At 38.0% G+C, this 27,227-nt stretch overlaps 1 protein-coding gene across 5 annotated transcripts in view; it reads right to left on the minus strand.

Annotated features, from left to right (window-relative positions):
• The window catches only part of Bmpr1b (bone morphogenetic protein receptor type 1B), a 157,732-nt gene that overhangs the window by 83,481 nt on the left and 47,024 nt on the right, over window positions 1-27,227 (minus strand). The window contains exon 1 of one of the 5 annotated variants that reach the window (XM_076933309.1): window positions 16,607-16,820. The exons of 3 other annotated variants lie outside the window; for them this stretch is intronic. The gene's annotated coding sequence lies outside the window, so the exon portion shown is untranslated. Of the gene's footprint in view, window positions 1-16,436; window positions 16,586-16,606; window positions 16,821-27,227 lie in introns of those variants that run through there. One more of the 5 variants, XM_076933311.1, reaches the window with a different exon arrangement.

Here is a 27,227-nt window from a genome sequence, read left to right on the forward strand (position 1 = left end):
TGTGTTATAAGGGAATGGCTGAGTCCAGCATGTCTGGCAAGAGCAGGAACAAAATCAGAAATGGAGACCTGATAGGAGAAGGCCTGTTGGAAACATTCCTTTGCCTGCTAGGATAAGACTACAGACAGCAAAAGCAAACAGAAGGCAGCCAGGAGACTACTGCAATCATTAAAGCAGGCAAGCACATATGTAGGGGGTAGTTCAAGAGAGGAGGGGAAGTGATTCTATCAAGAATGCACTTTGAAGCCACTGCCATAACCTTACTTTCCTAAAAGAGTGAAACCAAAGTTAAGCAGCGCTTGCACAGGGGTAGTCTATTTGTGAATGCCAACCCAGAATGGGATATGAATGACTAGGGTATGTAACAGAGAGTGGGAAAAGCAGTAATTAGGGGCTACTACCTAGTTTATCTCTAACTAATCATACCATCAAATGCCTCAGCACCTCCAGCCATGGCTGCCTCTCACCTCCTCTTACGCTCATTAATCAAACTGTCCCACAACAATTTTCTGTCACTTTCTACAGGAGATATATGGACATGATATGGTTTCTGCATGAGTTGTCCAGGAAGCCTTCCTTTGAAAAGGGAAGCATGTCAAAGGGCAAGAGGGAAGATAGTCCAGTCTACCCTTCGCAAAGCTGGTCTTTACCTCCACAGGATCACCTGCTGCAGTGTGGGGGCTGCAAAAATACTATCTGAGGACCCAATTTGAATACTATTAAAATGATGCTTGAATGAATTATATTTAGCACTTAAGAGAAAAAGAAAAGTCAAAATGATGTCAAATGTTTGTTTTTTCTTAATCAATTTACAGGTGGGACTGCCACTAACTTAAAGAGGAAGATATTGGGAACTATAATCATGTTATTTTGCCTATAGCTTATTTCACGTATCTACATGACCCACAGGAAAAGCACTTGCTTCCTAAACTGGGTCATCACACACCTGCTCACCATTTTCTTTCAACCACAAGTTCCCTGCCCCCTATGGCTCTGACACTCAACTGACTTACCCAACAGAAACCTATTCTTAAACTCATAGTCAGAATTTTCATTTGACTGAATGTCTTATGTTCGATAGTCTATACCAAATGCACAGCATTAAGTAAATATTACTGAAATATGTCATTTAGCCTTGTCAATCAGAAACAGTGTGTGATTGTTTCTTTGGGGGGACCCTGAGTACAATTTCTGCATTCACTCGATCAGTTCTGCCCTTGTCACAACTGTAAGTTCTCAAGATGCTGCTTGTGTGAGTCTCCCCACCTCCAATAATTTAATTCTGTTCTTCTCCAAGATACTGCCCTTGTAGCCTTCAGTTCTCAACTGGGTTGATACTTTTTTATTTCAGTCATTTATACCACTCTTTCCTCAAACTATTCTTCTTATTGACATCCTCTCATCTCCACAACGTGTTCCCACCTGGGGCTATCACTATCTTCCTTGAATGCATAGAACATATAACAACACTTGAAAATAGTCAGTGATGTAATGGTGTGATAAATGAAGGAAAATGCTGACTGTGTTTTAAAGATGTAGTAATACTGCCCACAACTAGCTTTTCATAGGAAACATTTCAGCATTTTTATTTCAACTAGTAAGAGATTTTAACAGTGATATCCAAACACATATAAGTATGTAGGACCAGAGAGCAAAAATAAAATCCAAGTGTTATCCCATAAAACACACACACACACACACACACACACACACACACACACACACACACACACATCTTTTCCCCAAACAAACAGTTCTTAGACAAGAGCTAGGTGTAGTACACTCTTGGGCATTTTGTAAGATTAGGTGAATTAAGAAGAAAACTGCCTACTGTCTCTTAATACTCACTTCCCACTGAGACATAAAAGTGTGGCTTTCTGCATGCATTCCAATTGTGATCAAAACAGCTTTGAACGGGGGAGTTGTATAATCATATTTTTGTATGGTCACTCCCATTTCAGATCTACAGGTAAAAGACCTCTTGTTTTCCTGTATGTGTGACGATGCATATCCTGCCAAGTTCGCTGCTCCAGAGGCTGTGGGATGGCTATTTGATCACGTAAGTTTAAGACCAACCTAGAAAATATGCTAGGACTCCCCCAAAAGAAACAATTCCATTTCCACAATGTTTCTTATCTACAAGGATAAATTATGTATTATGGTAATATTTACTTAATGCTGTGCACTTGGTATGGAAGAACAAATAGAAGACATTCAGTCAGATGAAAACTGTGATGATGAGTTTTAGATTCAGCATAGGTTTCTGTTGGGTAAACTTCTTGGCTGACTAATTTTTCTGAGTCTAGACATTTGCATTTGGAACAAATGTGTTATTCCGTAAGTTGCCAACAGGTCATGTGTTCTTGATACATAATAAGATTATCAGAGAAATGAAAATATCTAAAATACAAAACATACCTGGGAAAAATTTTACATACTGAAATGACCTGAGAAATGTCCTTAGCCATTTTCTAAAATTATGAATGTATCTTGAGGTTTTAAAAGCATGACTAGGTCTGAAAAAAATTATATAAAATGATTTACATTTAATAAACAAAACAGCACGCAAAGTACCTTTAATTAATAACCAATAAAAATTACTCTCTTGAAACTTCCAAAGTCTCATATGATCATACAAATATCATTTAATCAAAAGACCCTTAGACTCTATAGTAAACCCCATGAAGCATCCTATAGCAACTCACAAATGTTCTCTGAATTCCTAGTGCCTGTGGGAATTCATCTCTGTACCTGACACTGACATTCCAGCAATATCTAGGCAGGTGCTTCTCAAACATTACTGCAGGACCAAATCACCTGCCAGTCTATGAAAAATGCACTTCTGAGAGTTTTGAGACTCAATAGATGTGGGTTAGGACAGCAGGATTTCTTTTGTCAACTCAACAAGTTTCCATGTAAGGCTCCCTGCAGGATGTGATTTGAGAAGTCTGGTCTTTTCTCTATCTGGCATTGATGTTTCCAGTTCCCTTCACCATACAAACCCCAGCTCCTCTATCTCTCACTGCTTAGCCATGGTTCTTTCATTCCAAATACTGTCTAAAGGTACTGCAGCTAGAAGGAGTGCCCTTTTCTCTATGTGCACTGTGCAGAGTACATACAAAATGTAAACTACGTTTCTGTGTCTGAGTGCTGCCACACTAGTATTGCAACTCGTAGTGAGACCCCTCCCATGACTGATATGAATTCTCTGATGCACAAACTTGAAAGCCCAACATTTATTTCCATCCGTATCTATGACCATGGCCCTGAACTGGTAAAAGATAAAAATAGTATTCCAGAAAAATATGCTTTTGTTATGACTATGAGATCCTCCTATTGCAGACGGGCATGTCGTCGTAGATGAGTTCTCAGCCAGGCACTATGCCATGTGTAGGAAATGAAATTCATCTATGTCACCACCAGAAAAGAAGTGAACACTTGTTTTTAGGAATGAGCCTTTCTTCAGAGAACTGTTTCAATGTGTGTGGGCAAAAGCAATGTTAAAGGACGATGTGCAAGTTAACAGGAGCAGATTCTCAGTTACATATGGCAGCTGTCTGGTGAGATACTGTTTCCCTTGACCTGAGCAAAAAAAAAAAAAAAAAAGACAGTTGCAGTGGACTACTCTTGCTATGTTAGCAAAGGAAAATAAGCCCAACATGAAGCCAGTCTAACATAATTTAATCATAAATGGTTTTTAATTATGAGTAAAGTAATAAAGTGACAAACTACCTCACTAAAGGTCACATTTTAAATATAATCATTGACATACTAAAAAGCAAACAATAGTCAAGGTATGAACCCTAATTTGGTATTTTAGTTATAGACAGCAGTTGCTAGAACCAAGCCTTCAATAGAAAAAAATAGAGGAAAAACCCCCACATTTTCTAGCTGACAAGGAGTAGGAGACATACATACTTGATTTCATTTCTGATTCTTTCTAGTATATGAAATTATAAAATGTGGAATAATGAAATTCCTATAATTATTTAATCTGCTCACAACTTGATGGATATTTGGGTTGTCTACACTTCATAGTTATTTTAAATAATGCCACTGTAAACATTGAAGTACATGTCTGAACATACATACTTGATCACATGTTAACTATAGTTTTGATTCAATAGCAATATGTAGTAGATGTAAAGCAGTATCACTCTGTGGTTTGATTTGAAAGTCTATAATGAATGACAGTGCTGATCATCCGTTTGTTTCTTGGCAACTATATACTTGTCAAATTTTGCATAGAATAATTCTTTGTTGTTTTCTTCATTTAACTCGAATAAATGTCTATTATTTAATGTATGATTTGCAACTGTTTTTTTTTTTTTTTATTCTGTGGACTATATTTTCTCTTCTTGGTGATATGCTCTCAAGTACAGAACCTAATTTTAATTGATGGATTCCATTTGTCCAATTCTTATTGTTGCTTCTACTTTTAAATGCCATGGCTTAAGATTCCTTACTTGGCCTACAGCTATTCTACACAATTTCAGTATCTGTGAATTGTTAGTCACTATTCAAACTTAGAACAAAGTTTATAACTAACAGCAGGTAAAAGTTTCTATTACTTCCTAACTTGCCAAACCTCAGTAATTCCAAACTGTTAATTGCTTTGTCAGATGCCTTACTGGAGCTTTGCATTTCCTATTATTTGAGCATATAATTCTCATATTTATCTGCTTGTCATATCTACATCTGTCTCCTGTAAATAGCATGTTCAATATTTTCGATGCTTGTATCATTTAGCTTTCTATTTCTGTCTTTTCTGAAGATACAGACAGCTGATAATAACTCTCTTTCCTGAGCCATGAATCACATTTTCCAAAAATATGGTCTATCCTGCTTTTTTGTGGTTTTCTTCCATGAAGTATTAAGTTTGCCATTGTAAGATTCTAAAAATTTATGCATTACATTTTTAAAGGTTCTTTTAAGTTGAAACCATATAAATATTTTTTCTTAACAGATATTTACAGGGTAGACAACAAAAGCAACCCAGGAGTCAGATTATCTTAATCTAGGTACTGCCTTATGCTAACTTTATGGCCCAACCTGTAACCTAACTCCTTTGAGCCTGCTTCATGATTTACTTAATGAGATAATAAAACACCAATGCTTTATCTTAAGCCATAATCAAATTATGTTAATTAGTAAAGCTATAAAAGACAAAATTAGTGTGTTATTACATCTCAAAATGAAGTATTATCAGCTTTCTTTATGCCTATCATATAAAAATGACAATCATTGTAATATTAAAAAATATTGACACAGGTATCTTTATGTTTCAAAAAATAATAAGTTATATCAATTTTTCTTGTTATATTACTAATGTTTAATAAATCCATAAGTATGCTTTAATGATTCATTTAGGCCTAAGAATAAGAAAACAATCTGCAGACTAAAAAGTAAGACGCTATAGAACTTCTAGGGCATAATTTTGCCCATGTGTCTTATAAAATAAAAACAGATGATATGGCATCTTCAACAGACCTTTAAAGCCCTTTCTGGAGCAGATGTAAGAATCAAAACAAGCCACAGACAAAGGACAAGTGTTCTCGTACAGCTTTCAAACCAACGTCTACACTTATGCTCACTGGATAAATAATCAATGGAGAGGTAGAAAAATAGGGTAAGTACTACAGCAACTTCTCCTATGAAAACCAGCAGATCAGTTTTCTCCAAACCTTCTGTCTCAGCTGCCCAATGCCGTAAAACCCAGTGTGCAAATTTATAGGGACTGTTGTACGAGGGATGTCCGGCAATGGCAAGAGGAACAATGACCACATAATTTTAGAATTAAGAAATGAATCTGTAGAGGTGTTAAAACTCACTCTGCAGGAGTAAAGCCAGAGATCAGATGTCTTCTTTGCAGGCAGAGCTATTTGAGATACTTTTCAAGTTACCTCATGAGATAAGTATTTCAAGGAGAAAAGGGAAAGCTGCTCTATTCTTCCAGGTGGTGTGTGATTTTTTTTCCCCTAGACTTAAATGTAGTCCTCTATTGTTTTATTTTTTTTCTTTTGTAAATAAACAAGCATAAAAGTGCCTTGCCATGAACACAAATGCTTTTTAATAAAGTAGAATGTAACAGAATAAAGAAAAAGGAAAAACCAAAGTCCCTGGCTCTATTTCATTCAGACATTCAAATCAGTCCTCTGAGGTGGCATTTTTTTATGGTAACTTGTTGATATATGTGCATGTAGCAAACACTTGCTTCAGGTTTCTTTCTTTTTTAAAAAAAATAGGTTTGATTATTTGGGAATTTTATATCATGAACCCCCATCATACTTACTTCACAGTCTTCCCAGGGCTGTATTCCTTCCCTTGTAACCTCCTCCTTCCAATGAGAAGGAGGACGAGGAAGAGGAGGAAAAAAGAGAAGGAGGTTGAGGAGGAGGAGAGGAGGAAAAAGAAGAGAAGGAGGAGGGGGAGCAAGAGGAAGAGGAAGAAAGTTGTCCAATTTGTGTCACCCATATATACACTGGAGCATGGTCAAACTCCCAGTTGCCAGACCCTTAAAAAACCTGAGTCCTTGAGTCCTTCCCCACCCCTGGCAGAAGCCATCTGTTGTGGAGAGCTCCACTTCAGCATCCTTATTGCAATTTATGAGCATTCCCTTCTACGGCTTTCTGTCTAGGCTCTCACTTCTTTCTCTTCTGCATTGGCCATAGTCCTAACCTGAAGATGTAAATTCTGAAAAACTAGCACTAACATTCTGAGATTCCAACTTCTGGTCTACTACCTCTAAGACTAACAGTGAGACCTTTACAGTCACCAACAACATACATATACCACTTGCCTCTACCAAAGCCCAGCAAATAGAAGCAGATTATGAAAAGTTTACAAGACTCTTCCAATTATGCACATCAGTACCTCGAACATACCTTCCCACTAGGATTGTTTTAGGATGTGTGGCTGTTTTACACACATAATTGCCCTTTATTTTCTGTTAAATAAAACCCTCCACTCCATCATCCCACACACAAACTACTTCCGTTCTTACTTAAAAGGAAATTCCTTTCAAGGTTCACAGTACATTAGAGACAGCTGCACTGCTCAGCTTCCTGTAGAAACTTCAGAAAGCTGCAGATGTGGTTCAAGCATGACCTGGATCGTGGAATGAGACAGTCCCAAGCATTCACTGCCCCGTCTCTTCCCTCTTTGAATTTGATATATATAGTGTATGTTTGTCTGAGTACGGTAAGGGCTGTAGGCAAGGATCCTGAAGGAACAGAATCTCCCCTAAATGCCTGAATGCTAATTTATAAAACAAGATAAGGCTAAAAGAACACATTTGCCGTTAATTACATTGCAACAATGTTCACTACCTATTAGCTTCAAAGAGACAAACTACACACACACACACACACACACACACACTCCTTGGGTGTGTTTCCATATTTCCCTGGAACTCGGAGGTGTTCGTCTGGAAAACTCAACTCTCGACTCAGAAAGAGCAAAACAATACTAAAGTAAGGTAGTAAGAATTCTGGCACAGAACTTTTCCAGTAGAAGAGAGTTATGACTTGGTTTCTTCCCAGAACAGTTCTCCACACTGCTAGACAGTGACAAACACATAAATTAGTTTCTCTGGGAACATGTTTAATGTGACTAGGGGTGAGCACAGAGCTAGAGGCAGTCATCGACATGGCCCTTTCTGAGGGTAACTCATGGAACATTGTAAACTTGGAAGTAAGTTCCCAGAGTCAAACAGGTGTTTAATGGTTATCAGCAGACAAAAACTAATTTATATATTTATATACATGTGTGTTTCTTTATACATACATACACGTATCTAGGACTTTACATACATATATATGTATACATAATGTATAAAGAAATATATATACATATTATCCATTATTATATGTACACACACACATATATATACACACATATTATATAAAAATGGCTTTCTATATAGGCTGTTACTTATTTCTGTTCTGCCTCAGCCATAGTCCTAAACTGTGTGTGTATGTGTCTATGTGTGTGTGTGTGTCTGTGTGTGTGTGTGTGTATGAAAAGGCAAGAAATCTAGGATTTCAATTTGATTTAACTACTTCAGACATCCCTCACATCATAATGAATTGCTTCAAAGAAATGAAGCACCTACACCTTCTTCATCATTGCGGATATTTCCATGATATGGGAACAGTTGCTTTTACCAAATAATGGGTCATGCATATGTTTTACACAAAAGACACTGTAACCTGGGTACATAAGCTGTTTTTCAAATAAATTATTTTTATTAGTCATTAAAATGAGTATTCCTGTTAAATACATATAAACAAAACAGTTTCTGATCTTCTGTAGGACAATCTAGAGATCGTCTCTGCAGAAAAGAATGAATAGAATCTCCCGATTCATGACAGTGTATAAAAACCCCCTGAAAGAGACTATTACATTGGAGCTCTCTGGAACTACGTCTCAGATATTTGCTTCATAGATGTGTGATAGAGTATTTACATCTATATCTTAATGATCTGTGGTAATTGTAGGGCAAGAAATACATAATCCTTTTGGGAAAGCCCACACTCTGTGCTCCTAGAGTTATTTATTTGGCTATCCATGGCTCTGCAACGATTCCCTCTCCACAGCCAGTATTGCAAGCCATGGCTAGGAGACAATGGAAGAAGACAATCCCAGGCATTTAGTGTTCCTTCTCTAAACTCTTTTAATATAACACATACATGTGCAGGCACACACATGTGCATATACACTTGGATTTGTCTATGTTCAATAATTGTGTGCATAGCTCCTGAAGAAACACAGAATCACCTGAGAAAACCTTCACCTCCCTCTAGTCAGGGCAGCAAGAGGCAGAAAATCACCTGCTTCTGAACTCAGGGCTCCTCTGCCACTTTGCACAAAGCTGCCACAGAGAAAACACATTGGCCAGCTGCTGTATTATTGTTGGCAAGTACCAAAATTTGCTTAAAACCTTTACAAATGAAATCCAGCTGCTTAAGCTCAATACCAGATGTCTTCAACAATGTGTGGCTTTGATAGATTAAATTGAGCATAAGAGAGAGATGAAATATATGAAAATCTAATTTGCAAGATGTTTGTCATTAAGTCTATTTTTAAAAAAACACAGAAAATTACATTTTTCACTGGAAAGGCTAAGTAGTATAGATTAACAACACACATAATTGCAAGTAAATTGCTTGTGCTAGGAATCAACTGCTTGGTATATACTCATAATATCCAAGCCAAAAACAATTGGAGGAATGTGATATGTCTGTGAAGAGGTCATGTATGTGATTTATGCTCTTATTTCTTTACATCCAGGCCTCATAACATGTTTTCACTCAGGAAATTAAGTAGAAAACATTTACTGGTATTGTCTGATTTTAGTACACTCCAGCAATCCTATAAAAACATGTGTATAAGAAACACATGTGTGGATATGTGTAGTTCACTGAAACAAAGAGTGTGATGTTAAAGGGTATTATGTTAGAAACCTCGACAAAGTGCCATTTGCCTTTCTTCTGTGACTGTCACACTGAAGGTCTTTTCAGGCTGCTCTCCAGGTCACTGATCACCTGATTTGAATAGAAAACTTATATCCAGAGCCACAAAATATTCCTACAAATATCTCCCAAAATATCCGCTAATATAGACATAGAGTGTGTTACACATAACATAAAACATCAACTTTGGGGGCAATTTTTCTTTTTCAAGATGGACACATGATACTGTTGCTTTGTAATGGATTAATAATCTTAACATATTGAGCTTTAACCAAAGTAAATATACTGTTAAGATTGACCCATAAAAATGACTAATTACTAAAATGAAACATAACCACAAATCAGCAACTTTTTATTCTTTAGACCTGATGAGAGTATTTATTTGAAGTATTAATCTATTTTTTCATTTTGTACAAAAAGGTAATCTGGTAGAGAAAGGCCAAATGTTATTATTAAAGAAAATATAATATCTTATATTATTCAATTTAATAATTGAATAGTCCATTAAATAATTGAATAGTCCTATGAAGAGAAAGGTAATTTCTTGAGTTTTCAAAACCTTTCCTTTCTTTATATTTTAGAGTCAGCAGAAATAGAAATGAATTTATCTAATTCTGTCATGCTTTGTTGTCTTACTTGTGGGTAATGGTTCTTACTGATCCTCTCATATTTTTGAGGTTTTATGGTTAATTATTGAGTAGTCTAAGTTATGGTTTCAACATATATAAAATTGCACTTAAAATTTTAAAAATATCAAGATAATTGTGGATATATTGTGTGGAACAAATACTGGAGATGAGAAATTAATATGTACAAAAGCCATTTCAACACATACTTAACATATGATACTATACTTAATAAGTGTATTAGACACATATGTTGATTTTCAACTGAATTAGAAGGGATATGAGAAGCAGTTTCAGGCACTCTGCTCCTAGTGTCCATTCAAATGAGGTATGTATAAGGCCAGCCTCAAACTCAAAGGCTGTTCCAGGATTATAAATGCCAAGTATAAAAAAGCTTCATGAGATACCAAGTATGTACCTAGTACTATAACCAAGAAGTGAAATTTAGATTTAGACAACCTGGCATATCCATTGTTTCTCACCGTTACCAACAATGACAACATCATCAACACACTACTCTTGTGTTAAGATAGTTGTATAGAAACCATTGAATTGTGATAGCATTAATTAATGGTAGTCACCATGTCTTGATAATTGACTTCAAGGAAGAATTAATGATATTTAGAATATATCTAATAAACACACTATTTAGTAGGCAACAGAGATTCATCATAAACCAGGAGGCTCTGGGGATATACACAGTGCTATAGTGCCTACAGCACTTACAGAAAACATTATTGTTTGTCATGCTGGAGATAGAGCTAATGCCTAGAGCTACTAGGCATGAGATCTCCTACTGAGCCATATTCCATGCTCTAAATGTCTCCGGTTCTAACTTAAAAGGCACACTTCCTTCACAACTGCACCTACCCACAGTGCCAGTTACTGCTGAGACATCTTGGTATTGGCTGAATAAACATTTGAGCTGGGTTCATTTGACCATTGTAAGATCAGTAGCTAAACAAATTCTCTCTCCAGAAGTTAAAAAAAATAGATAATGAAACATTTATCAGTTAATAATGCAGATCTGCAGATTCAAGTCACAAATAAATACAGAAACAAACAAACAATGCTTGCAATACCAGTATCTCTCAACATTGTAAGCCACATGAGAAAAGAGGATGCCCAGTAGGACAGATGCCTCTACACAACATGCAGACACTATGTACTCGGGAGACACCTATGAACACAGAACACAGCTTTTCCTCTGAGATGTAAGCTTCCACCAAGGGAGTAGTGTATGTAATGATAAATCATATGTACTATAAAGGAAAATGAGAACTGACTGTGAGGGATGATATCAAGGGACTCATTTAATTTGGACTATTAAGGAAATGTTTAACTTAATGACATTTAAGCAAATATGGATAGCCAGATCAGAAAAGGGGGAGACATCCAGGTCATGGAAACAGTATATCAGAAATGCCTCAGGGAGGAAAGCAGTTTGGATTTTCAGTATTGGGGGAACAGGTAGGCAAAGTAGGTCAACATGACTGATGCTGGTGAAAACAGCGGCAGAGTATGGGATGAAGTGTGGACCTCTGATCTCCCTGAGGACCTGTGAGCTTTCTTCAGTTCTTTGCCTCATCTACATTTAACTTTCCTTCTCTACTAAAATGTCCATTCTTTATGCTCAAAACATCAACACAAACAATGGGGGCAGGGCGAGTGTGTGTGTGTGTGTGTGTGTGTGTGTGTGTGTGTGTGTGTGTTTAAGTGGGCATGTGGGTGCAGATGTGTGTACATGTATATATTTACATGCGGAGGGCAGAGGCCAATCTCAGGTGTTTCCCACTGAGACCATCTACTTGTCTTTTGAGACAGCTGTATCACTATCCTGGAACTCAGTAGGCTAGTCTGGTTAGCCAGCCAGCCCCATGACCTACCTTCCCTTCCTTCCCCCATGCTGTGGTCATTAAACTGTGCCACTGTGTTCCACTTTTTACACGGGTTCTGGGGTTGTAACCTGTTCAGAACCTTAAGCTCACTCAGCAAGCTCTTGACCTAGTAAACTATCTCTCCAGCCCAATAATGTAATGTTCTATGAAGAGTTAAGAAGGGACTGAAGATAGCATCAGTATAAAATTAGTTCTTCCCAAACCGTACCTTTTTTCAGAGTTAATAGACTGGTGGAGGAGTTAAAAACATGAACAGAGCTATTCTTAGTACGGAATTATGAAATCACTTTATGTTTACTAATACAAAGTTTTCAAAGAGAAATATCCATTAAGGTTACAAACTCACTACTTAGAGATGCAAACAATAGAGGATGAAGAGTTTTACCTGGGCTTCAGAGGAAGAAATTCAGACCAACAGAAAATTAAGACAATCTTCATATAGTTAGCTATTGTTGCTGTTATTTATTGAAGACTTGTTCTAGTCCTTGTATGAATTTTTAAAATAAATATTTTATTTAGAAATTAAGGAAAAGGATCTCCACAGGCTCATTCCTGAGAGTTCTCAACAAATAAAAGATTTTTAAAATGTCACTTTGTACTCCCTGGCTTACAGAGGACAGTGGTTAATTAATGGTACTCTGATGTTCCTAATAATATTAGTCTCCCAAAGGCCCTCACATAATTGTAATTAAAAAATTTAAGATTATGTATGCTAGACATGCGTACACGTATAAGACATGTATGATTACCAGGACTTTTAAAATCCTATAGTTTCTCCTGAAAAACATGGAACTAAATATTTTGAATCTATATCTAGTAGATGTTAAGCAATCTACTCTGCGGAGTCTAAGTTGCAAACTCTACTTTGGTCCCTCTCCTCCCAGGTAAATTACCACACAGATCACATTACTTCCATCTGTGATGCTCACCACAACTTGCAGTTACTGCCGATTAATAGCCGGAGATTAATCTCTGGAAATGCCGCATAATAGCTCCAGTAGAGAACACTTTAAACACATGTATGCATTCGACAGCTGTGTCGGTCTAACAGTTCAGATTTTGCACTATATTTTGCCATATGGTAACAGGGATCGTTTTTCACTTAAAAATATTACCAAAACTAGGTGCTCGACAGTATCGTGCCCTGGTTTGAGACCACATGTGCACAACCATCTTCAAGGCTCCCCACTATTAGACTTTCAATTTCCCCTAATTTTGCTAGATGTTTCATAAAGATTTTCAGACTATATGCCAGTGTCAACCAGGTCAGATATAAATAGTTTATACTAGAAAAATAGCATAATAATGCCTGCCAGTGAGGAGACAGGATGTAAAATCTGGGTTATATAAAGTTATAGGGACCCTGGAGACCAAGATCTATTTTTGCTCATTGACTTTGGGAATATTTTGCATTTAGGGGAAAAAAAAAGCAATTCCTACTTCATATCTTGCCTCTATTTTTCTCCATAACTCACTTCAATAAGATGTAAATATCCATTTTTAGCTTAATTTCACTGATATATAACCACATCATGGTTTTATATAGGCAGAAACTGTTAGGATTCTTTTATATCCATTAAACAGGGCTCTGAACCCATTACCTGGCTAAATGTTAAAATGGGAGCCCTGTCTTTGTTAAGTACGGTGCATTATTTCCCTCCATGAGTGAAGATAATCAACAGTCCATGGTAGGATTTTAGGTCAGTCAATCCAACACACTTCTAACATCACTTAAGTCCCTTCAGAATAACTTTTAGAGAGGCAGAGATCAAAACTGTATTTTAATACTGTTTATACACTACACTGCATCATGCCTTAGAGTATGGATAGCTCTCTAGTATGTTTTGACAACAAAGGTCAAAATGTGTGTGTGTGTGTGTGTGTGTGTGTGTGTGACTCTCCCGCTCTAAATCTGTTTGACACTCTAAATCTCTTTGAAGAATTAATGAGCACTACAGATTTTCCCCATTAAGAGGCATATTTTCACTGTTAGGAAGGCAATATCACATTAAAGGACCTTCTACCTTTCAAAAACTTCACTTCTGAGACCGTCACAGCGTCCCAGTGTAAAAGCAATGGAGTTCAAAATCTCCACCAAGATCTATTCTTGCTTCACGTTTTCTAAGCCTGTGTCTACTCTAGAGAAATGTTTGAGATAAGATGTAGGTGGTGGAAAGATTTAAGCTAGTCAGTTGCCCTACACACAGGCCACCCACACACCACTGTCCCAAGTAAAAACAAGCCCTCTTTTTGCTCACTCTGATGTCACATGATCAGTAGCACTGTGGGTAGACCAGCAAGGCTATACACAACTTTTACTTATGTACGCTCTTCATGTATCACTTGTTATCATTTGTAAACAACTATTTAAGTAAGGACTTCGGATCTCTGCATACTTTCATTCCATTGCTGCCTTCAGAGTGAGGACCACTTCGCTGATCTGTGCTCACATCAGTCTGCCTAAGAGAATGCCTTTCTCGCCAAACTACTGCAGAATTACTATAAAGCACATGAGTTGTCAATAACTTGAAACTTGACAGTCAACATTTGATAGTTGCTCAATGGTTAAACTCATAGCCCTCATCTCAGTCTGTATTTATCAAGACAAAACCATTAGTAAATGAAGCTTATTCTATACAATATTATTAACAGAAATTTCATCATAAAAAGTTAATGTTCCTTGATGACTAATCTGGAAACGTCAGTCAGGATTTGGCACGTAACCCACACCAGGATTCTTCACAGTTCAGCCTCTATACATTCCCAACTTCTGAACTTCTGATTCTTGTATGAACTAATTACCAGTGATGAATTTGGTAATTATAAAACTTCTGGTAGTATTACACATCATTACTCTAAATCATTATACACGTTCATTCAATAATTAAATCAATCTTGTGGAAAATATAATCGTTACCTCCAATTTGTAGTAGAGAAAATTGAGAAATCAGACTTAGCTATTTGAGTAGGCATACCTAGGCTGTGGCAGAGCTAAGATTCAAAACCAGGCATGCTAGACACAGGGTCCTCAATTATTGCGCTAAAATGAATAGAAGCACAAATACACGTGTCCACAGATACCTGGTTATACACACATACTTGTGAAACACACGGATAAAGGCAAATCACAGGCACATGCACACATGTGCAGGCAGAAAGAATCCTGAATAGGGAAGGCTGTCTGACTGGGGAGACAACAAGGACCTTCTCTGGGATTGTATCTCACCGTAAGAAAAAAATTTTATACATTAAGTTATATTCTGATTATTAATTTCTGGTTCATGGATTCTATGTATATTACATGCTTTTATTGGCATAATTTGATACAACATTCTAGTATGTATAATTAGAGAAAAAATATTAAAAGAAAATTAAAAATTAGCATTAGGCTGGAAATGTTCCTCGTTTTAATGGAGAAATAAGAATTCTGCCTCCCGGGGACCATGCTCAGAGCTTTCTAAACTTGCCATAAGCAGTGTGTCTCCTTAAAATTTCATGTCCTCTTCTAGGAGACACCAGATTATAACAGCTCTTGGAGAATGAGCTAACCAACTAGGTGGATATCTACCTAGCATGTCTTTATAGCAATGACTGTTTTGACTTATATCATTGTAATCATTTTGTTTCAGAGTATTTTTCCTTAAAGCCAAGCCACTGAATATTTTAACACACCTGAAAACTTGGAGATTTTTAAAGTAGTAATCTTGTATATGCCTATTAAAGATACAAGATAGTCGGTAAGAGAAACTTTAGTCATAAACACTATAGGCAAATTCATCCTACAAAAAGCAGTCTAGTCAGTAGTAAAGTTGAACTTCAACTGCATTTCAGTCTCATTCATGATTCCCTTTTCGTTTGGTTTAATTTTCCAAAGCCAGTATTTCCTCATTTCCAACATCATAAATCCATTACCAACATCACTCATTACCACAAGAAGTGTCTCATATTCATTAAGTTGCCTTCCTTCTACCTTAAAAAAGTAGCTTATCCGTAATTGAAATTATTATTCTTTTACCTGAACAATTAAAACATTTAAAAAATTACTATATTTTAGTCACCTCGACATAAGAATGGTTCTGGTTGAATTATTTATTACGCATCAAACCACAGCTTTTAAATGCAGAAAATATTTCACACATTCACAAACTCTTAACTATTAAAATTGTAAAGTCAGACATTTGCTTAATGTATCCACACAAAAATTACCCTGACCTACAAAGTTAACTAAGCAACCTACAGATTCTAATAGAATTCAAAGTATACTAGTCAAAACAAAGTTTATCAGCTTTGTCATGGTCTTGTCTTCTTTACATACAGACTTTCAGTTTGCTGAAAATTAAAGTCTATACTGAAACTTTCAAACTGGACTGAAATTAACTCTTGTTAGGAAAAAAAAACGAGAAATTTTAAATCACTTTACAATTATCCTAATAAATTACCTAGAGAGTTATGCCAGAGAGAGAAAGCAGAAAAACCCCAGCAGTTGGAGGATGGAGATGGGGTGGGAAGTTTTAGCCATTGAACTTCTGCCCTTCAGTGTGAAAAAATCCCCCAAATCACACATGAACTCGGCCCCTGTCAGCACTGTGGTGTGTGCCACCGATCTTACCCTCCTGTGCAAAAGCAGAATGATCAAGGAACTGAGAAGTTGCTCCTCTAGTTCTGGGAGCCAGCCCACTGCAGGAGAGCAGCCGCTGCGACCAGGACCAGCCAGCTCTGCCTGCAGCTTCCTCCTCTACAGAAGCTAGGATTTCCCTGCAAGCTGGCCAGCGAGCCTGAGAGGAGACCCAAAGACAAGGCTATTACACACTGGTTTTGTCACCACAGTCTTTCAGCATAACCTCCTGGGGAGGACAACAAAGGCGGAAAGGACCCCTCCCCGATTGTTTTCTAAAGAAAGGAGTTTGACCTAGACGCCCACACAGGGCCAGTGCACAAGAGGCTCCACCCTGCCTCAGCAGCACCCAAGTCTCCTGTCTCCTGCAGCAGTGAGAGACCATACCAGCATTTTGCTGTCAGAAAACAGTTTACTTTTTCTGCCAGACTTATTTTTTCCTAAGAATTGTCACTTTGAAAAAAAAAAAGTGAGAACAAGGAAAACTAATGATGTTCTTATCTTGGATGAAATCACAGAGATAGTTGAACACATCAAAGCGACACTTTCCCTGGGCACTCTCACACTGCATCAACATTTAAATAACAGAGCAAATGACTGACTCCAACCCACAGATAGATATCTTAGCAAATGCTGCAAGACACCACACTCCCACTACCTCCTCGGTTGTCATTTATTTTTCTAAATGACTATAGTTTCATTGCCTGTACAAAAAGCAAAAAGTGCTTTTAATATTACCAAGCTTATTTATAAAAAAAAAATCTGGTAACTCTTTCACTTTAACTGCAGAACATTATAGTTTTATAAATATTCATTTTTCTAAGAGATTGACTAAACTCTTCCCATAAAGAGGTAATCAGAGAGAGAGAAAGAGAGAGAGAGAGGAGAGAGAGAGAGAGAGAGAGAGAGAGAGAGAGAGAGAGAGAGTCTTGTTTTGAGATTACCAAGAAGTATAAACGAATTGTCAGTGCCTAGGGAGACTACAATATTATTTTATGTAAGTATAGCAGAGTACTTACTAAACTTTACCTGATCAAGATGTTTGAGAAGAGCTGGGGGGATGGCTCAGTGGATAAGAGTGACTGCTGTCTAAGTAAGAAGACCTGAGTTCAAACCTCCCCTACTCAAAGAAAAGCCAGGGGTGGGTACAGCTACCTGAAGTCCATCATTGTGAGACCCGGCAAAGAGATCAGATCCCTGATGCCCTCTTGCCAAGCAAGCTGGCAGACTTCCAGTTCGGTGAGAATGAATCCCTACTAAAGGACAAAGGTGAGGAGTGATGAAGGCAGCCTACATCATCAGTGATGACATCATCCTCAAGCCTCCACACACACCAAAGATCTATGAAAGTGGATGCATTTCATACAGTTGGTTTAATATATCACCATGATATATTTGTTTGATATTTAATGAAAAATTTTTTTTGAAAAAAGTCTCCGCCATCTTCCCCATCTTATCCTGAGAACTAACTAACAACTTGCTGGAAGAGAGGTGTCATTTTCTTTAATTATATGGCTACTGGAGGGCTAGGTGGAAAGAAGGGGTTTGTGGGAAAAGGAAGGGGGTGCTAAAGGGCCATAGAGGATGAGAATAACCGTGATATAGCACATGTGTGTAGAATAGACATGCAAATTAATGAAGGCAATCAGGAAACAGGGAGAAAGCAGACAAAAAAAAAAAAAAAAAATCAAACATGGAATGTGTTCAAACCTTCTCTGCTGGGCTCAGAGCCATGCTGCCCTGTGGATCCGCTGCCAGTTTGGAGTTTAGCCTAAGCTTTGGGCAATGACTGAATGGCTGAAATGTGGGGCAGCTCCACTGTCACATGCCCTGAAAAGGGCAGAGAGGACTTCTACAGAGCATACACACTTCCCCAGAATCCCACTTTTGAGTTAAAACCTGCTGATACAAGCAGCTAGTTCTGATTTTATTTTTTTAACCAAACGCTAGCCGAAGTAGGTGCACTAACAAAGCACTCAACACCACAGGAAAACAAGATCTATGATAACAAATGAATGCGGAGAGTGAAGCATTTTAAGACACTCCCCTCAAATGACAGTCATAGATAAATCATGGATTAGAACATGGATTAGGGTGGGCTGAAGATCAGTGAACAGACTGTGTGTAGAAGAGGAACAGGAAAAGGAGAAATCAAATGAGCGGGGCTCAAATTAAGAATAATATTTTATTCGTGAAGCAGCATGGGGACAAGCCTTCCGGGAACAGGCAGCTTCTATTCAAAGGGGTTGGAGGAAAAACCAGACTGAGTGGAACCAGAGTGTGCAGGACTCTGAATGCAGGTTACAAAGTTGAGTCTATAGATTAAAGGCTTTTGAGCAATTGACTGGACTGATGCATAGAATATCAATGTTAGAATTCTAGATGTCGAATACCCTCAGTTTCTAACTATTTGGGGAGAAATTACTAGATTTAAAACGTAAAGTTTCAATTTAATCAAGATCCTCCTAATATGGATTTCACTTTAAAATATCAAAAAAACCCAAAAAAACAAAAAAACAAAAAAAACAAAAACCTCACACCGTATTGATGAATTGGTACATTCTACATTGTTACATGTGTTGTGTGCCAACAACACATTTAAAAATACACAATCAGGTCCTAGATTACTGGACTCAAAGAAAAGTCTGATGAAATACCATGCTTCAGAAGAAATCAGGCTCAGCAAAACTTCCAGATTTTTTATATAGTTTAACCCATTCTCCCTAATGTATGCCATTTCCCTAGAGCTCACATTCTAGTTTCCAAAGTCCAAGCTAATTAAGTCTTTCTACACCAGTCTCTTCATGGCTGAACCCGGGCGCACTCTCTTCCCTAATGGTGGTGCTGACAGCCACAGGGCAGCACTCAGTTGATGACTTCTTTACATACTTTCTTATGAAGCTGTCACAGCTAACTGCTTTTATCTGCAGCTTTTGTTTCAGCTTTACAAAGGTAGTTTTTTCCAAAGCTCCTCTAAAAAATCTATAAGAAATAGCAGAAAAGAGAAGAGCCATGATTTACATCTTAGACGTTCTTTAGTTTCTACTGAACATACACGTGACTTTACTCTGCAGTCAAATTACACACTGAGGTTTTGATAAATGCTGCAGAAGGGAAGATCTTTTTTTTAAAGGTCTCATTTTGCCACTGGTCACCTCAGAGAAGGTCAAGGAGAAGCATGTGAACAGCACTGCCAACATGAGGGTCTGTCATCCTACACCTCTGCCGGATTCTGGTGCAGAGGGGCAAGCGGTAAACATCCTGCATCCTTGCAGAATCATAGAGTGTGACTGTTACCTGTACAACACAAAGACACTGCTTAAACACTCAGCCATGGTGAACAGGCAGCTCAGCTGGGATGACTGTGACGTGCAGTGAGCAAGTGAATTAGTGCCTTCTGGGGTCCATTGTGAGTGCAAGCAGACATCAGAGAGGAGCTGACAGCTCTTGATAATCACTCTCCTGCCTGCTGACATGAGAACCTTCACTCCCCTCCTTTAATGACAGGACACAAAGTTGTACTGGCCACACTACTCCTGTGACAAGTAACATTATCATTTAAACAACAGGCTTTAAAATAATTCCAATTATACCTGGAAAGGGATCTCTTTGAATGCATTTATCTTGGCCGAATGCATCATATGTTCATGAAGCAGAAGAGTATTTCTAAACTGAGATTACCTTGTTCCCAATTTCAATCTGAATTATTTTCACCCAGAAATTCCATCTTCCTGATTTTTACATTTATGATATAATGTGATACCTCAGATTTTCCTGGGGACTTGTGTGTGTGTGTGCATGTGCGTGTGCGTGTGCGTGTGCGTGTGCGTGTGTGTGTGTGTGTGTGTGTGTGTGTATTGAGGGAGGCAAGCCTGTGTTAGGGACTATGTTATAAGAATTAAAAATAGGTAATATCTGCCTTCCGGAAAGAGCTTGCCTTATGCTATTGTGAGAGGGGAAGACACAGACAATGAGTACCCAGTAGAGATTAGTGGGGCCTGAGAATAGGTGTATTAACATGAGAGAAGATTTATAACAACTAGGTTCCTAGGGATTGTGAAGTTTGCAGAGTAACTGCAGCACTGCATAAGAATGAGGACCTGAGTTCTGATGCCCAGAACATGTTAGCATGCATCTGGAATTCCAAGCTTGGGGAAGGGAAGACAGAGTCAGCTGATATCTAAACTTCAATGAAGGGCAGAAATAGAGGGAGACACTTGATATTGATCTCTACATGCAGGAACACACATGCATACACACCCACACTTACACATAAAAATACCTGAATGAATGAATGAATGAATGAATGAATGCGTGTGTGTGTGTGCGTGCGCACACACACACACACACACAGAGTAAACTTAAGAAACAAAATAGACTTATACCTTTAAAATATTTCAGTATAAAGAACCCTTGCACAGAGAAAATAAGACATCACATACATTTGTAAATAAATGTTAGGAGTCAGGTTTGAAGGAAATAGAAGAAATTGAGTATGCCCCAAGATCCAGAGATTTGAAGTGGGGAACAGAAACCAGGAGACTGGGAACAAAATTAGAAGCCAGGAAGAGTCTTGTATTCTAAATAGAAGCTTTGATTTCATCCTATATGTTTGGAAAGGAATGCTTTCATACCCACAGGAATCTGTGTGGCTCACTCTCCATTTTTTCTATTGCACAAACAGAGAGCAAGCATTACATATTTTAGCTTATAGTTTGAAGCAAACCACTAAAGATTTTAAACTAATATGAATAATAGTGTCTTCTGTACCTATAAGAATATAACAGAATCTCTCATTATTCTTAGAAAGAACTATAAGGTCAGTGCTACTGTAATTATTATCCTAACATTTCTACTAATGATGTTTGCAGTATGATTTACTTAAGTATCATTTCCAGTGAACAGGCCCACTAGGATGATATAAACTCCATGGAGTTTGGGGCAATATTTTTTAAGCTCACACATGTTGTTGCCTGCAGGACAGTGCTGATAAACCATGGCACTATTCTGGTTTTTAAATAATCACTTAATTCACAATTAAAAAGGAACTATTAATATTCTATCCTGAGAGGAAAGTGGAAAGCAACTCAGGGTATAAGAACATTTTTTCCTGACTTTGGAGTCAGGAAAGACCACATCTTCGGCTGTTTCTCAGGCCTCCCGCCTCCCTGCCCTGTCCTAATTTGAAGCATTCCACACCACTAGACACTAACAACCCAGAGCTGCCTTCAGCTGTTCAATGAAAGACCGTCACATCATGACAAATACACAATCCCTTCCTCCCTCGCAAGAGTGACACATTATTCTGAGCACGTCCTCGCTGGGCTTTCATTTTCTCTGCCAAGGTCCCCCCGAGTGGGAAGGGGTAAAAGGAGAGAGCAAAGATCCCACAACTTGTCTAGGCCGTGCAGGCAGTGATTTGTGCCCTTATTTACAGGATCTGACTGTCAGTGCTGATCTGCTTTCAGGCCTCGATTACATGTGATAAGGGTTGACCTTCTTTCTGTATTCACACATTATGAACTCATGGAGAGCAGGCAGGACACAAAAGTCCTTCAGATGTTCTGGACATCAATCAAACTCACAGCATGGAGCCTGGAAACTTTTCTTCCATTTACTCAGGGAGAAGAAGGGGGACAAGGCAGACTTAATAAAGTTTAAAGCTATGCCACACTACATTTGGGAAGACCATTGTTATTAAAAGGGTACTGTTTAAAATAATTCTCTGTAGTTACCACTAGCAACACAAAAACTCCTCACACAAATATAAACAACCAGACTTTGTACATTCTTTAAAGATCTCAAAACTTTTACTGTAAACCAAGTCTTAACAGTCTTAGCAGATGGCTTCCCCCAACCCCTGAAGACATTTACTAAGGATGTATTTCATAAACTAAATATGTAAATTTTCATATAAAACAACTATAAGTAAAACTTATTTGAGACATTCACATAGGTAATAGGGAAAACCACACTTATAGGAAACACATTGAATGTCTTATATACTGGATCAGCAGTCTGAATTGTTTTCTGTTTAACATACACACTGTTTTAATATATAATATCTCTAGTGGTATGAAATAGATATCATATATTCTAACAGAGGCTGTTCTTCTACCATTGTATTACACATGTTTGTATGCTCACACACACACACACACATGGGGGGAGGAGAAAAAAAAGAGAGAGACAGAGAGAGAGAGAAAGAGAGAGACAGAGACAGAGGAGACAGACAGAGAGAGAGAGAGACAAAGAGAATACAAACATAATTTAAGGTAAATTTTGGAAAGAACAAATGAGCCCCAGACTGTGTGATATAGTGGCATAATGTATAGAAACTGGGAGTGAAAAATTTGAGCAGCAGCATCACAAGCAAACGTACCAAGCAATCACAGTAAGATGCTTCAAATAAGTCATTTATACAATGCTATCTCAAATCAATGGTCATTTACCTAGAGAGCATAGAATACTATGAGAACCATGCTATGAATATGCATGGCCTATGCATCTCTCTCTTCCTCCTCCCCTCTGTCTCTCTTTCTGTCTCTCTCTGTCTCTCTTTGTCTCTCTTTGTCTCTGTCTCTCTCTGTGTCTCTTATGCACACACACACTCAATGGTTTAAACATTCTCATATGAGTAAACAAAGCAATGAACATTTGAAAAATGGGAAGAAAATTAAAAGCAGCTAAGACAATGAAACTACCAAATACAATTAATTCAACTACTCGTTAAGAAGCAACAGCCAAGTCTCCGAATGTCTCCACCATGCACTGTCCACATATGGGTATCCATCTACCCTTTCTTTCCAGTGTTATTCTATAGACAGAGTATAATGGCAAACTTGCACTCTAATCATAGCCGAGATAATATCTGAGATTACCCTGACATTAATCACTTAGGGTAAAATGATCATCTACCAAAGATGAAAGTGAAATTGAACGGGAGGAAGGAATCTTGACAAGAGCTTAGAGGCAAAGAACCCAGGAAAGATGAGTTTACAGTTTCCCAATGAATATAGTGCAATGAGAACATTGGGTGTGGTGGCTGTGGGGTGTGCTTTATGGGGAGCCCTTGTAAGCTCCATATTATATCCCTATCATACTTGCACATCTAGTCCTCACCCTCTGTGGTAGTTAACCACACTTCCAGATACAGATGAGACCACTGGGAGCCAGCAAATGTGGTCTGCAAATGAGTTATAGGTAATAGATTCAGACACGTATGCTACATAGGTGAGGACCACTATGCATATATTCTGTAAAAATATTTGAGGCAGACATAGTCCCTTTGGTAGCTGGAGGCCTCAGATCCTCTTAGAGGTTGGTGAGATGCCAGCATGAAGCATAACTGACAGAGCTGGAGATGAGAAAGGTTAGACGGCTGAATGAGTGGAGAGAAGGTTGACACTCACACCCCAGGAATCCACCGTGGTGAAACAACAGGTCACGTGGGGCAGATTCATTCAGAGCTAGAACTCCTCGTGGCAGCATGTGAATCATTTATATGAATAATTGTAATAAAATACTAACATGATCTTAACTAGATGATGTGTTCTATAAACATTCCTGACCACGTTCTCTGTAACTGTCCAATCAACCACAGTTTTCAAAGGAGAATGAGGTGCCTTGTGATTGAGAAGACTTTTTTTTTCCCTCGAGCACATCTGTGTATTGGGAAGCAGTGAGGCAGCATTGTAGGCTTGGGGGAAGACACAAGACTGAGTCTCCAGACCTAGGGAAATGGTGCTTTCTCTTGTTTAGGAAACAGCTTTCTGAAGATATACTTTGCTTCACTTATAGAAAACTAACTGGTAAATAACTATTTGCTGTTGCCTGTATGCTGCTGTCTCTATGCCTGTCTGTTTAAAAAGCATAAGATACACTGTAACATTCAGTACCTTGGCACCTGCACTCTGGAAAAGGCTCACTCTGATAACCCCAAGTCCCTGTGATGAATTACCTTTTTAAGAGCTCTATTTTAAAGGATTTCTAAGGCCCCCACCTTTCTTACAAAATTTGTGCCACAGCATCTTTGGACAGAAATTCAGTATCTCCACAAGCCAAACTTATAAGACCATGCTAGTCAATGATGAAGAGGATGAGCAAAGTCCCATCTGGTCTCTTAAGGTCACCATTTCTCCCTAAACCTAAAGTCAGATACGCATGAAACTCATGGGAATCCAAGGTGCCCCAAAGAAGAAAGCTAAAATAAAACTTAAATCAGGATGACATTATCAAAGAATTCTGTTTTATCATCTTCATTCCCTGCCATTAATTGCCTTTGAGTGGGCTTTGGGAAGGGGCGTCCAGCAGACTAGTATAGTACAACTCTTGATTAAACATCTCAAGAGAGGTGCTCAGGTTGTCTATACATATACCATATACCATAGGAAGATATCACCTAGAAAACCTAGTTTCCACAATTTGAAATATAACTAAACATAAGAAGTTTGTAAGGTATAATTGAAGACATTATTAATGATAAAATTTTGTTCTTGTTTAGCATGTACTATACTATCTACAGATAATGTTGACTATGCATTAATAAATAATGAAATATACAAGTTGCACATTTATTAGTAGACTCAGCTCAAAATCGTCTCCAAAAATTAATGCTAAGAAAAATATAGGGGTTTGAGAAAGCCAATTTTTATTGAAAATTATGTTGAAACTCAGTACATATAAAAATGTTCTCATGTAAAGTCAGCAATGATGTCATAATTTTGGTTTAGATTTATAACATGCTAAATTTCTTAATCTTCCCACAGTTGATTGTCTATATTAAACTATTTTCCTCATAGCAGATGGCTGACAGCTAAATGATGCCTGAAAACATATGGTGTCTATCTCTTTAGCAGGTGTGCATGTGTATGTCGTGCTGACACACCCCCTCCCTTAGCTCCCCTTCACCTGTCTCCAGATTCAAAGCATAGCTTTATACAACGTCGAATTGTTGTCGGTATAAAAAGTAACAATTCTTGATTATCTCATTAATGCCTTTCTACCAGATTCCACTCAAGAGTTTAGAAGTTTTAGAAGATTGAGGTTTGGTGTGGTATTTACCAAGAAAGGTGGTGTTTTGTTTTTGTTTTTGTTTTGTTGAATAAATTTTATTCCAACACAGATTGTTATAATACAGGGGAAAACTAGACTTAGACCTTCATACAACTAAGCACTGACTTAAGATACAGAAAGTCATTCTATCAGTGGCATTACAGAAACATCAGAAGATACCCAACATGCACAAAATAGTAGAAGCAAAATGTTTATATTATAGAACTAAGGGAATGAATTCTAGTGATAATGACATCAGATGCAACTAGGAATATGTTGACCCAAAATCCAATCTCTAGTAGTCCTGGGAAAAGACAAGAAACTGAGGTCACATTCCTGTCTCATAAACACCCTGCTTCATGGCCACTCCTTTATCAGATCAGCTTGCTCTGTCTTTCATTGCGGTCAGTACTTGATGTGGTTAAGACTGCAAAGGCCAAACACCCAGCCAGACAGTGAAAATGTAGACAAACAGTGAGTTAGCCAAAGGAATATTCCAAATGAAACATTCAAACTCAATCTTAAACAAAATGAGTGAAACTTATATTTATCCAGGTGACTTAAGACCTATTAAGACAGCCATGTGATCTAATCTATCACCACCACTTTTACTCTGGGATCTCTCAGAGGTTTGTGGAACCCAGCAACTCCTCAGTCTCCTCAAAGTGCTAAGGAAGTCTCATTATCACCTCCACCAGGTGTGTAAAGAAGCAAGCACAGCGAGGAAGTTCAACAGGGCTAGCTGTTTTCAATCAGTTTTCAATCAGTTTTTCATCAGTTGCTTTAAAACTAGTTCCTTTTCATAGAAGTGAAGTGTCGAGAGCAGAAACCGAACAGAACAAAACTGTCTGCTTTGCTCCATGGACATAGGCCACAGGCCCTGGCCATGCTTCCTACTGTCTTATTGCACCATCTCTGTGTTGATTTCCACCCTATCACATTCCAGAAACAAGAGGGGAAAATAAAACTCGAAGCCTTTCTGAATTGTGTGTTTAGGTTTTCTTCATGTGGAGCTACAGAAAACATCAGAGTGCTACCACAGCTTACTCTGATAAAATATAGTCCTCTGGATGCTGGCACATTCCTGTTAGAGCTTCTCTCCAGGAAAGCCTCACTTCATTCTCTTTCAGCAAATGCATCCCTCGTGTTCTAGCTCACAGTTCTGTGACGTCTCCATCTTCACTCGAAAACTCTGCTTCCAGATCCTTTAGCTTTCTTCTTATCTCAGACAAATCTTGGCTTCAATATGGCCTTCTCAATAAAGCCTACCGTTCTACAACTATGGATCACTATAAACATACTCTAACCAAATGTTAAACCTGCTTCGCTGCCGTTTTCCATAGAATAAAGCATCTTCTAAGCACTACATAATTTATTTATTATGATATTTGTATTGTTTGCAATACCTCTCCTCGCAGCCTCAGTGGAAGAGAAGGATGAGCTAAATCTTTCCTAAAAGAATACTTCCTATTTCCAACTACAGTTGTGGGTCTAAATATCCCTATTTTTCCTACAGTAGTTCAAATCCAACCTCTGCCGGGAAGTAGTTATTGTCATCCCT

The sequence above is a fragment of the Arvicanthis niloticus genome, chromosome 4, assembly GCF_011762505.2.
Source record: "Arvicanthis niloticus isolate mArvNil1 chromosome 4, mArvNil1.pat.X, whole genome shotgun sequence".
NCBI classification, from domain to species: Eukaryota; Metazoa; Chordata; class Mammalia; order Rodentia; family Muridae; genus Arvicanthis; species Arvicanthis niloticus.